Below are 13512 nucleotides of genomic sequence, written 5' to 3'. Positions count from 1 at the left end.
TTTTCTGCTTACTACAGTGCAAATGAAGCTCAATACATCTTAAAACATAGAAAACCTTAATGTTCTTTGTTAATCACTCCGATAGATTCTTAATTGGTATAATTCTTGTACCAGTACTCCCGTACTTTTATACTCGTAGGTATAAAGCTGGGCATCCATCATGCTCTTCTGCCTACGACAATTAAAAGCCACCTTTATCTCAAAAATTTCCATAAATATTTAGCTTTAGTGCAAAATTGGTAGGCACTGTTAGAAACCGGTTAAAAAACCTTTCTAATGATAACAAGATTATGAAAAGGAAAGTTGCCACCCACTCACCATATAGTGGAGATGCTGAGTCGCAGGTAGGCACAACAAAAAACTGTAACAAATAAATCTTTCGGCCAGTAAGGCCTTCGTCAGCAATAGACGACACACACACACACACACACACACACACACACACACACACACACACACACACACACACACACACAGAGAGAGAGAGAGAGAGAGAGAGAGAGAGAGAGAGAGCGACACACGCAAACGCAACTCACACACATGACTGCAGTCTCAGGTAACTGAAACCACAGACGAGTGGCAACTTTCCTTTTCATAATATTATTACTTTCCAACCTGGATTTTCTATTGTTTGACTTTCCAATGGTAACTGATTCAAACCTGTACGATCAGTATGCTATGGCTCTGAGCTCTATGGGACTTAATATCTTAGGTCATCAGTCCCCTAGAACTTAGAACTACTTAAACATAACTAATCTAAGGACATCACACACATCCATGCCCAAGGCAGGATTCGAACGTTCGACCGTAGCTGTCGCGCGGTTCCAGACTGAAGCGCCTCGAACCGCTCGTCCACAGCGGCCGGCTCAGTATGCTTTGAGAAAATGGCATGTTAACTTGAAAAATAATATATTTGATCAATTCTCGCTGCCATTTGGTTTCGTTGTGCTTAATTTTTATGAAGCCTATTTACAAAATTAAAATTAGTTAAATAAGTGTCGAAAAAACTGAATAAATGTAGTTTTCTGGGGAAGGCGGGTCGCTATTAGATCTACCAGAGGCGCAGGATCTCTGGTTTGCGTTTCTAGCAGCGATTTCAGCACATCTTTCACGTGCATTAACTTCAAGAGAAGTACAGCTACGTTAAAATTTATTTGCTCCTTTATTACTTATTCATGATGAAGCAAGGTCCTCATATTCCGTCACCAACTTTGGGCAGAATTACGTTGGCGGTACACCGACGAAAATAAAGAATTTTATGATGGCACGGGCTTTCGGATTGTCTATTTTAATGAAACAAACATAGAACGACTGTTTTATAAAAGCTTTCAGCAGATCAAGTAACTCTCTAAGTTTTCCTATAGAGCAATATGTAACAACGCAACGAAGGAAAACTTCGCTGAAATGAAAGCCGACATTGTCAAACCGCGAACGTTACTTCTTGGCCTCGTCGAAACATTCCCGCTTCAGAAAGCACTTTAGAACATTGTACCTGAGTAGCAAACTGCAGCATTTGCTCATAATGATTCACAATAACGGTACAGTGCATGGTAAAGAATATTGAAAGGCACCACAGCTTTAACGCGGAGTGTAATTCCTCTGTTTGTATGATTTTGCTTTGAAAATAAAAGAAAATCACACCTCCAGCTACTTTAGAATTGTGTCATCCTTTGGAGTCGGGAAAAATGGGAAATATAATTGGTATGCGTGTGCACGTAATTCTCAGAGAGGCAAATTTCATTAACAACGCGACGTGTACTGATAAATTACGCCATTTAACGTTATTCCGCGCCCGAAGGCATACGACTTTTATTCGGTCGCTCTGTTGCTGAGAAGAGCGCTCAAGCTAAAATGAAATGCACTCAGCGAAAGCTGCTGTAAATATGGTTAGATCCTCATCATAATGGCTAAGTAAAGGGATGGCACGCCGCGTCTGCTCAGAAGCTTATTTAAGGAGAGAGTAAATAATTCAGAACTGTGTGGATATTTTCGAGTGAAAATTTCCCATAAAGATGTATTTAATACTTCAATATACGTGGAACAGAAGCTGCTTGATGTTAAGATGTACAGTTTTGATGCGCCCTTGTTAAATCTGAATCAGGTGTACTAGCGACTCCGATGTGTGGACCATTCGAGCTAGCCGACTGGCTCTGCAATACAGCTTGAAAGCAGTGCTGGACAGCCTTACACTTTCCGTGGCATTGTTTTCCAGAAATGGTCTTTACGTTTGTGAAGCATATCCTAGACAGTTCCCACAAGCGCAATAACGCCTACTAATTGTAATTGCTATTCTATTTTGTTTTTTTTTTTTAATTTCGTGGGACAGGCACACTCTGGCTTCCGAAAATACTGAAAAGCGAAAGTGTCGTAGAAGCTTTTCTTGAAACGGTGGAATATAGGTCTACTATAGACGCGTAAAGAATTTGAACAGACATCACTGCTTCACGTAAAAAAGTATGTCGAACATTAGGTCAGAACGACTTGCATCCCTTTCATAATTTTTGGATGCAACACCAGCTCGAAAGCGGTGGTAAACAACCACAGGGATTTACCATTGGGTTATCGGTAAGTGGCGATTAATTCAATTAATGCCGTTTATAGCCTTCACTGGTGCAGCTTCAATGCATCGACATACCTCTAACACATACTGTAGCTGAGTCCTGTTTTGTAATTTGCATTTGTGGTGCAGTTTGATTGGGCGTCATTTAACTGTCCTGTTGCCTTACTGAAACTTCTTACAAACTCACGTAAGGGGACGTCCTGCAAAATTTTTTGCTGTTGACGTTACGAGAGGTTACTATGTCTATCAAATTGCTAATAGCCTTTTAGTATAAAAGAGATTATGCATACTCCAGTCATCGGCTCACACATTTAAATACAACACATTCTCTACCGAATACATCGGCTGCCTGTTCACGTTTACTGGCCATCAAGAACGAATGACCATAATCTGTCTTGCATCCTGACTTAATGGCGACCCAAGTTCCACTCCAACATCGGCATGGGGACCTCACAAACGGTGACTTTCGCTGTGGTCAGAGCTTGTCTTGGGAGCGCTGACTATTTGGCAGGCGTCAAAGAAATTCACAGTATACAAGGTGGTCAGAAACAATCTGAAAAGCTTGTAAGGGTGCTGCAAGGTAGTTTCATTTCATAGTTAATTGGCGTTGAAGTTAGCAAAACAGGCCGTTGCCCGCGCAAATTCAAGCGGCTTGTCGGAGACAGTGTCGCCAAACGTGTTCTTCGTTTGGTTGGCTAAAACCGAACAAGAGAGCGATACAGACATTGGACAAGGGACTGTAGTAAGAATCGAACCCGAGTTATCACCTACGCTAAGAGAAGAACTGACGCTAATTGCATCTGGTTGGGCAGTTGAGTTTGCGCACGCTACGGTCTGATTGACTAATTTCAATGCTAATTAACTCGGAAAAGGTGCAACGTATCGAATTATTTTTCTTAACATTTATTTCTCGGCACAATCTGTCCTGCAACACCCATACAGGCTTTTCAGACTGTTTCTGACCAACGTCTATTATCAAGGTGCCCTCAGCTACCGCTCGTGGCCCTTATTTAAGGACTCGCATCGGCTGTTGAAGGCAATGCGTATCGCCTGGCAACACTGGCTGAGGGAGGAGACTAGCCGTGCCATTTCGCTGGATTTCTACCGCATTCGTACTTTTGATGACTTTGTTAATTCCGTGCGACGACGTGGCTGTTGATTCCTGTACTTTCTTATAAAACTATCTTGTTCTATTTTGGCTCTAGTGGACTGTGACACGGCACCTATGATCTAACTTACTTATTCCACTGTGTTTCAGTTGTGAATAAACCCGAGTATTAAAAGTCAGTGTCGAATCCTTCGGTAGGTACATCAGCTGCGTTTCATATGAGCCTGAAGGGAAGGATGAACAGTAAAGTCCGCAGACAAAAGCTGTACACAGAAGACGAATAGATGTTCGCATTATGAACCTCATTAACTTGCACAAAAATGTCCACAGAAGAAGTGTGAAATATGTAGAGCAGTCGATAGTGGGAACTTTGAAATAAAAAGCAAATAGTGTCAATCAGAAGTTTTATCTGTGGAGCGTTGACTATTGTAAAGAGGCTTTTATGTGCATAACAATGAAACAGATATATCTTCACACTCACTGTAAATTGTGCACATATTAATACGAACTAATTATGTTGCCGTTGTTTATAATGCCAGTTCTGGAAAATATTTGCCATGCCGTTTAAAACATCATCAAAATATCAGTAGAGATTTTGTTACAAAGTAATGCTTTGTGGTATAAAGCGATCGACAGTTTTAGTGCTTGAATTTGTTGGTAGTCAGTTTAGAGACACTTACTACTCAACAGTTCTTGGCCGCAAACGCATTATCCATACCTCACTTGCAGACGGCTTGTCGTTTCTGGGCTGGCCTGCGGGAAGACCGTGGTTTTAATTCCTCTCGCTTCAGTTAACACACATCATACGTGCGTGCTGAAACAAAAGAAAAAAAAAAGTTCAAATGTGTGTGAAATCTTATGAGGCTTAACTGCTAAGGTCATCAGTCCCTAAGCTTACACACTACTTAACCTAAATTATCCTAAGGACAAACACACACACCCATGCCCGAGGGAGGACTCGAACCTCCGCCGCGACCAGCCGCACAGTCCCTGACTGCAGCGCCCCAGACCGCTCGGCTAATCCCGCGCGGCAACAAAAGAAAATACTCCTTATTTAACGTGATAACGTGTTTGTCGATTCAGAAAGTCTCTAGTAACCTGGGAGTAGAAGCTACAGTTAGTGATTCTTTTATCAAATACTGAACTCGAAATCAGTTCACCCGAGTTTTCGATGCAAAGTAAGTCATTTGTTGCTTGAAATATATTGTACATTTTCCAGTCTAACAGTTTAGTGATTTGTGCAATAACAATTATTTTCTTAAAAAATGTGGACTAGTTGACTATTTTATTGTGTTTATGTTTCGAATTCTCACCTGTTTCTGTTTCACTCAATTTTATTTCATAATAATTTAAATTAGCTTTATTTTGATTGTAACAAAACAAAATTCAAGAAGAGTCAATCAGACTAGTGGCTTTCGGTAGAGCCTAAAACTGAATACCGCCTTCAGTACAGAAAAGTATTTTAATCCTGATCTACATATATGTCTGAAACGGTACAAAAGTATTCATTAGTTCCCTGTAACGATTACGAAAATACGAGGTATATTTTCTTTTCTGTTTTTCCAAGGTCAAATTGGTCGCGAAATTAAAACTACAATAAAAATCCGGTGAAGCTTTGTGCACGAGTGTTGCACACTGTTTCTGCTATGCTTTCAGTTCTAGGTGGACAGCGAGCACGTGAAGATGCCTAGAGCCATGACGTCTCCTGTCAAGTGTGAAGTGCGCGCTCTCATTCCATTTCTTCACGCTGAGAGGTTCTGCCTGATTTCATACAGTCCACATAACGTAACTGTCATGTGTGACAGCAAAGTACTGTAATGGTCAGGAACTTTGAAGCACGATCTATAGTCGTTCAAGATGCAGGCAATCAAGGAAGGAAGCGAGTGTCAACCGATGATCTTGTTCTACAACTACATCTACATCAACATCTACATGTACTCCAGTAGCCACCGTACAGTGCGTCGCACAGGGTACCCTGTACATTACTTGTCATTTTCATTCCTGTTCCACTCGCAAACAGAGAGAGGGAAAAACGACTATCTATGTGCCTCTGTACGAACTCTGATATCTCTTCTCTTGATAGTCGTTACGTGAAATATACGTTCGCGGCAGTAGAATCGTTCTACAGTCAACTGCAAAAGCCCGTTCTCTACATCTTCTCAGTAGTGCTCCACGAAGAGAACGTTACTTCCCTTCAGTGATTCCCACTTGAGTTCCCGAAGCATCTCTGTAATACTTGCATGTTGCTCGAACCTACCGGTAACAAATCTAGGAGCCCGTCTTTGAACTGCCTCAGTGTCTTCCTTTATCCGACCTAAGTCTAGTTTCGTAGCACGGAGCGGTTCAGGTTGTGGATAGGGGCCAAGGTCAATTACTGTTAATTATACAAAAACACACACAACTTTATTCCTCAAACCAAATCACAGTTTTCTCTTTAAAACAACAAAGATCAATTCACGGCTGAGTGCCCAAGTAACTTCTCCAGAATAAGTTTAAATGACTGCTTTTAAAACACAAGGATTTAGAGTAACTGCTGAAAGCCTTACTTAAGTAAAATAACAATATCCTCTCGGCTAAAGGATGAATTATTATTGCAGATCAGCTAAGGAAATTCTTTAAAAGCCAAGCACTTAAAAATTCCGGCTAGAGGACATATTAAGGAAAATTCAAGTTAATTCTTCGGCTGAAAGCCCAATTAAAAAAAAAATTCTTTTCATAATGAAGGAGAGACTTTAAAGATAAGCCTTTACACAGTAAAACAGAAAAACTTGAAGTATCTTGTCGGCCGAAGGCTAAAGCAATTACTCAAGAATAATTAAAGACAACCTTAAGATAAAAATTTACGGAACACGGGTGAAGGCCGTTTCAAGAATTCAAGATAATTAAAGAGAAACCATACAGACAAGGATTTACGTATTAAAGTCACAGATTCTGAAACAAACGCGGCTGAAGCCTAAATACAGAGCAACAAGAATTTTAAAAGAAACATGGCTGTAGGCCTAATCTTAAAATAGTTGTCATGAAGTTCGGCTGAAGGACTAAACATAAAACAGAAAATATTAATACACGACTGAAGGCCTGGCACAGTACCTGTGACCAAATAAAATGACAATCACAAACAACAAACAGCGGTGCTCAGAAATGTTCCAAGGGTCGGCCTGGGGAGGAAACTCTAACCAGTTTACGTGAGACAGGCAGCCAAGCGTAACACTTAACAATCGAGTTGCAACACGACCTAGGGACGGATGAAGAACCAAACAAACAATCAATTCCCTCTGTCGCAACTGACCAACTGCCTACTCCAGTACGCAGACAGCATTCATTTACTCAGTGGAAATTACGGAAGCTACACACAGTTTCACGTAAACACACTTGCACAAGAACTCGAACAATTGTAAAAGCAATCACTGTGGAACAACAAGGACGAATCAGTTCGACACACAAAGAGTTTCCACAAGCGGTTGGCAACCAAATACACATTGTCCGATGAGACTACCGACCAGATTACCAACCCAGGTCGTTTCCACTCAAGTTACGTGTGTCGGCGACGGTCGGGCGAGTCTTGGCTGTACGAAGCTGACTGCAGCTCCAATCCAACTCGAACTCCATGTGCGCTCGGAACTCGGAGACACGGCAACCCGGGCACCCTGGCTCGGTCCCACCCATGCAAAGATAACTCTTCACCATCTCTGCCCAAGGAAGGAACCGACCCACGTCCGGCAGGGTGGCCAATTGACGAGGCCCAGAAACGGTCAAAAGACCAAATACACGTCACCCGATGAGACGACCAACCGAACGACCGACCAACGGTCGTCCAGCTCCAATCTCCTTCCGTTGGACAGTTCTAGTGTGTCACCAGCGGTCGACGAGCACTGGCTGTCCGAACCTCACTGGCGCTCAGTCCCCGACTTCACTGCTGCTGCGTCCGAACTGAACTCCCGCTGCTGCTGCCACTCACGGGCAGGTAAGGCATGAAGTTAGTGACGCCAGTAAACGGAATAAGAAAACGAGGCGGCAGTATGGTAAGAGATGATGACAAACAATAAACTGCATGAACACGAGCCGCCCACAGCTCACGACCTGGTGCGGATTCCAAACACTCGAACCGTACTCAACAATGGGTCGCACTAGTGTCCGACATGCGGCCTCCTTTACAGATGAACCACACTTTCCAAAAATTCTCCCAATAAACCACAGTCGACCATTCGTCTTCCCTACTACAATCCATACATGCTCATTCCATTTCATATTGGTTTGCAATGTTGGGCCTAGATATCTACTGTGTCGAGCTGTACTCTAGGAATGCTGTGCTGAATGTGGGTTTGTTTTTCGTACACATCTACATTAATTTACATTTTTCTACATTTAGAGATAGCTGCCATTCATCATACCAAACAGAAATTATTGTTTAAGTCTTGTATCCTTATACACTCACTCAATGACGACAGCTTGCCGTACGCCACAGCACCATCAGTGAACAGTCACAGACTATTGCTTTTCCTGTCAGCCAGTTCATTTCTGTATATACAAAGGAACAGTGGTCCTGTCACACTACGCTGGGGCACTCCTGACCAACACTCGCCGTCGAGTATAGCATACAGGGCTCTGTTACTTTAAAAGTCCTCGAGCCACTCACATACCTGGGAACTTATTTCGTATGCCAGTTCATTTCTGTATATACAAAGGAACAGTGGTCCTGTCACACTACGCTGGGGCACTCCTGACCAACACTCGCCGTCGAGTATAGCATACAGGGCTCTGTTACTTTAAAAGTCCTCGAGCCACTCACATACCTGGGAACTTATTTCGTATGCCAGTTCATTTCTGTATATACAAAGGAACAGTGGTCCTGTCACACTACGCTGGGGCACTCCTGACCAACACTCGCCGTCGAGTATAGCATACAGGGCTCTGTTACTTTAAAAGTCCTCGAGCCACTCACATACCTGGGAACTTATTTCGTATGCTTCATTAACAGTCGACAGTGCGGTACTGTGTAAATTTTTTTTACGGAAATCTACGAATATGGAATCCGGCTGTTGCCCTTCATCCATGGTTCATTGGATCTCACACAAGAAACGGGCAATCTGAGTTACGTCCGAGCGATGCTTTCTAAACCTTGCTGATTTGTGGACAGAAGCTTCTCCCTCTCAAGGAAATTTATGATATTCGATCTGAGAATGTGTTCAAGGATTCTGCAGTAGACCAATGTTAAAGATATTGCTCTGTAATTTTTCGGATCCTTCTTTTACTCTTCTTACATACGGGAGCCATCTGCCCTTTCTTCCATTCGATCACTGAGCAAGTGGGTCAAGCGATGCGAGAAATTCGTCTAGGAAGGGCATTTCAGAACATGCGAAGGGGAATGTTATCATCAGGCATTGTCCTTCTTCAAGACAACGCTCGGCCGCACACCGCAGCTGCAACATAGACGCTCCTGCAGCGTTTTCGATGGGAAGTGTTTGATCACCCACCATACAGCCCGAACTTTGCTCCCTCTGATTTTCATCTCTTTGTTCACATGAACCACTGCCTACGAGGAATTATTTTATTATTTTGAAATAGACAACGAGCACCAGACCAACGCAGAGAATACATGGAAAGCATAGGCGGCTGCCATCTACGACTTGAGTTTTGGGAAGTTGGAACCACGCTACGTCAAATGTCTAAGTCGGAGTGGCTGAAACTGCAAATGAAAAGTTTTTATTTTTCATTATGGTTTCATAATAACCGATCTGACCTAGAAAAAAATCTCTCGTAATTTCGATTATTTCCGGCTTCAGGCGGCATGTGACGCTACTAGCTTAAGGAATTCAGTCGAAAACTACTGAAATGATGTAGAGCCATCCCTACTGCCCATACAAGTTGTGCTATCGATAGCATTGATGCCACAACGTAGGCGCGCTCTGCTAGGTTGGCACTACGACACCGACATCGACGACAGCGCCCTCTAGCCGGCGCTGTGCGGCTCTACGAGCACCGTTGGGGATTCAACCCATTTGACTCCAAGGAGACGACCAAGCAACATTGTTTCTATTTCATAGGGGGCTAGCCACTACATATTTTGCCTGTGAAACTTTTGTAGCGTTGATACCTGTACAGCTTCGCACCTACGTGCTCATCGTCAGTGCAAAGTTACATATGTCATTGACTACTATTCCCTATTAAATGTTCTGTTAAGTTAAACGCAGTACCGCAGCATTTCACCTTTCCCTGCTCCTACTCACTTCATACATTCGGCCTGCCCTTCAGTTTACAGGAGCACACCCACACGCCACCTCCCAGGCGGGATACAAAACAAGTCTCAACCATGCTGACCACTCACCTAGAAGTCCTAACAAGTGGTAGCTATTTTTTTTTTTACAGCACTACAAGTATTTCTAAAGAGAATTTCCTACGTTTCTCCAGGAGGGCCACAATGACACATGTGACCAGCTCGTGCAGCGCACTTAACGCTCATTGCGTTAGCTTCCAAGACGGGAAGGTGAGCGACACCCGGAACGAATCCGCGTGGCGGATTAACAACCGTTGTTCTGGCAGACTGCCGAGCCTGAGTGTGGTCTGACGCTGTTTTCCACACTAGTTTAGGCAAATACTGACATGGCACCCAAATTCCGCCTTAGAGACTGCGACACACAAATACACTGAAGCGTCAAAGAAACTGGTACAGGCATGCGTATTCAAATACAGAGATATTTAAACAGGCAGTATAGGAAGCTGCCGTCTGCAACGCCTATATAAGACAACAACTGTCTGGTGCAGTTGTTAGATCGGTTGCTGCTGCTACAGTGACAGGTTATCATGATTTAAGTGAGTTTGGACGTGATGTAATAGTCGGTGCACGATCGATCTCCGAGGTAGCGATGAAGTGGGGATTTTCCCGTTCGACCATTTCAGGAGTGTACCGAGAAAATCAGGAATCCGATAAAAAATCAAATCTCCTGCATCGCCGCGGCCGGAAAAACATCGTGTAAGAACGGGACGAACGACGACTGAAGGGAATCGTTCTAGGTGACAGAATTGCAACCTTTCGGCAAACTGCTGCACATTTCAATGCTGGGCCATCAACAAATGTCAGCGTGCGAACCATTCAACAAAACATCATTGATATGGGCTTCTGGAGCCGCAGGCCCACCCGCGTACCTATGATGAATGCGTCCGTCAACATCGACAGTGGACTGTTGTTGCCTGATAGGACGAGTGTAGTTTCAAATTGTATCCAGCGGATGAACGTGTGCGGGTATGGAGACAACCTCATGAATCCATGGACCGTGCATGTCAGCAGTGGACTGTTCAAGCTGGTGGAGGATCTGTAACGGTGTGGGGCGTGTGCAGTCGGAGTGATATGGGACCTTTGAAAAGCTTCGATACGACTCTGACAGGAGACACGTGCGTAATCATCCTGTCTGATCATCTGTATCCATTCATATCCAGTGTGCATCCAAACGGACTTCAGAAATTCCAGCAGGACAATGCGACAGCCCACACGTTCAGAATTTCTACATAGTGGCTCTAGAAACACTCGTCTGAGTTTAAACACTTCCGCTATCCACCCAACTGCCCAGACACGAACGTTAATGAGCATACCTGCGAGTCCTTGCAAGGTGCTGTTCAGAAGAGATCCCCACTCCCTCACACTCTTACGGGTTTATGGACAGTCCTGCAGGATTCATGGAGCCAGTTTCCTCCAGCACTACTTGAGACATTAATCGAGTCCATGCCACGATGTGTTGCGGCACTTCTAGGTGCTCGCGGGGGCCCTACACGATATTAGACAGGTCTACCAGTTTCTTTGGCTCTTCAGCCTAGTTGAATAAGGTAAGACACAGAGCAAAGTTTACATGAGATGGGGACATAGTTTCCTTCCCTCAGGCTACCTTGAAAGCTATAGTATCAGGAAGAACATCCGACTATATAGCTAAATAATAAAATAAAATTCGCAAAGTTCCGAGATAATAGAACACCTAGTATAGGGGATAAACATGAGGGAAAAGAGGGAACGACAAGGATACATGCGACTGAAATAAACTACATACCACAGATGAGGTACACAAAAATACATAAATATTCAGGATTGCATAACTACATGATTTCTGAGTTTAAGAATTCGGTGAGATCCGCACATACTGCAATCCTTCTTTCTAAACATGGCCTCACTAAGGTTCTGATATTTCTGGGGATCTCGGTCACTTCGTGGTTTATTAAGTATTAAGAGGTTGTTTAAATATGATTAGACGATTAAGCTGGCTACCGAATGTATCCCAGATATACAAAATATTTCAAAATGTTTTGACGATTTCAAATTTTAATAACGCGCGCTGAAGACAAGACACAGCGACGGTGGCGGCGTCTGCTAGTAGTGTGGAGTTTCCTTCCAGATACAAGGTGTGTGAGAAAACTAATGACACTGACAACACTGCAGCGATCTGGCAACGTTGTGTTGTTCTACTTGCGTAGAGCGGTGTGTTCATCCGTTCCATATGCTCAGTCCGAGTTTCAGCACCGTACAGCCATCATGTGATTTTTGAGAGCGCCATCAGTGAAGTTGTGTTGCTGTTGTGTATTACGAAAATTGAACAACTGAATACAGAGCAACGTTATGCCATAAAGCATTGTGTTAAACTTGGGGAATCCGCGAGTGTGACATTGAAAAAGGTGAAACAGGCCAATGGGGAACATTCCTTACCAAGACGACAAGTTCATCGCTACCAAGACAGAGAAGAAAAATACCGCGGGTGTGTAGCTACCGAAGGGATCTAATTTGAAGGGGAAAATATTGTTGGTTGAAAAAAATAAAACAAAATCAGTCACACCTCATACAGGTCAGTAACCATGTCGTACTGATAAACGCAACATGGAGCGTTCACGATGGAATGCTATTTTCGGTACGGCGAATCAGTCAGGCGCCTGCCTTTCTTAAGCATGTCAAAATTCAGCCACGCGATATCCATTTCCTGTTCGTGGAACAATAACGAATTACGTAGAAAACTTCTGTGTATCGAATCGAAAGTTAACTGGCTGTCGGAATACCGTCCAAACTCCTGAGAACATCCAAAATACCATTATCAGTTTACAAACAATCCCGCTTCGTCCATTACGAAAATTTAGTCCCAAAAAGACGGTGCGACATGCCACACATCCAATAACACCTTGCAAGTTCTCCGTGAAGCATTTCGTAATCGCGTTTGTGTGGAATGGCCGCCTTGTATCTTAAAAATACAACCTGTCTGTTCGAGTGTTCATCGGAGTGTTGTGTAAAATTTGCAGTAAATCGGCCAGGAACTACGTATTCTTTCTTTCGTTTACGCCATAGCCATAGTCCCGCAGCGATCGCAGGGTCGGAGTGGTTACAACGAATTTGGCAACGTTAGTTGTTAGGGATGGTCGGATGCCCTTCCTGCCGCCACCCTGTACCCCCAGGGATGGAATCAGTGTACCCCAACTGTCTGCAGCTAGTGCAAATCATGAAATAGTGCGGACCTGTTTCAAATGTCTGCGACGCCTGTAACTGAGGCGGAACGTGGGGACCAGCCCGGTATGCACCTAGTGGGATGTGGAAAGCCGCCTAAAAACCACATCCAGGCTGGCCGGGACACCGGCCCTCGTCATTTCTCCGCAGGGCGGATTCGATCCGGGACAGGCGCGCCTACCAGAGTCCAGGAGGCAGCGCGTTAGCGCTCTCGGCTACCCTGGCGGGTGTCAAGAACTACATATAGAGTGTCCAAATTTCGAAGCAATCGCAGAAGAAAACTTTCAGAGATTTAAGATGTTGAACAAACGAACAATTACATTTTTATTTATATAGATGTAAATGTTCGTTTGTACAAAACCTTGAATATAGGGA

The 13512-nt window shown here is 43.7% G+C and overlaps 1 long non-coding RNA gene across 1 annotated transcript in view; it reads right to left on the bottom strand.

Moving 5' to 3' along the window:
• LOC124712211 overlaps window positions 1–13512 on the bottom strand; it is a 486241-nt gene that overhangs the window by 183583 nt on the left and 289146 nt on the right. Inside the window, exon 2 of the long non-coding RNA XR_007005576.1 lies at window positions 4387–4482. This is a non-coding gene — a long non-coding RNA (uncharacterized LOC124712211). The remainder of the gene's footprint in view (window positions 1–4386; window positions 4483–13512) is intronic.

Source organism: Schistocerca piceifrons, chromosome 1 (genome assembly GCF_021461385.2).
Source record: "Schistocerca piceifrons isolate TAMUIC-IGC-003096 chromosome 1, iqSchPice1.1, whole genome shotgun sequence".
Taxonomy (NCBI): domain Eukaryota; kingdom Metazoa; phylum Arthropoda; class Insecta; order Orthoptera; family Acrididae; genus Schistocerca; species Schistocerca piceifrons.
The sequence above is the reverse complement of the archived record's forward strand: the minus strand, read 5'-3'. Positions and strand labels throughout refer to the sequence as shown.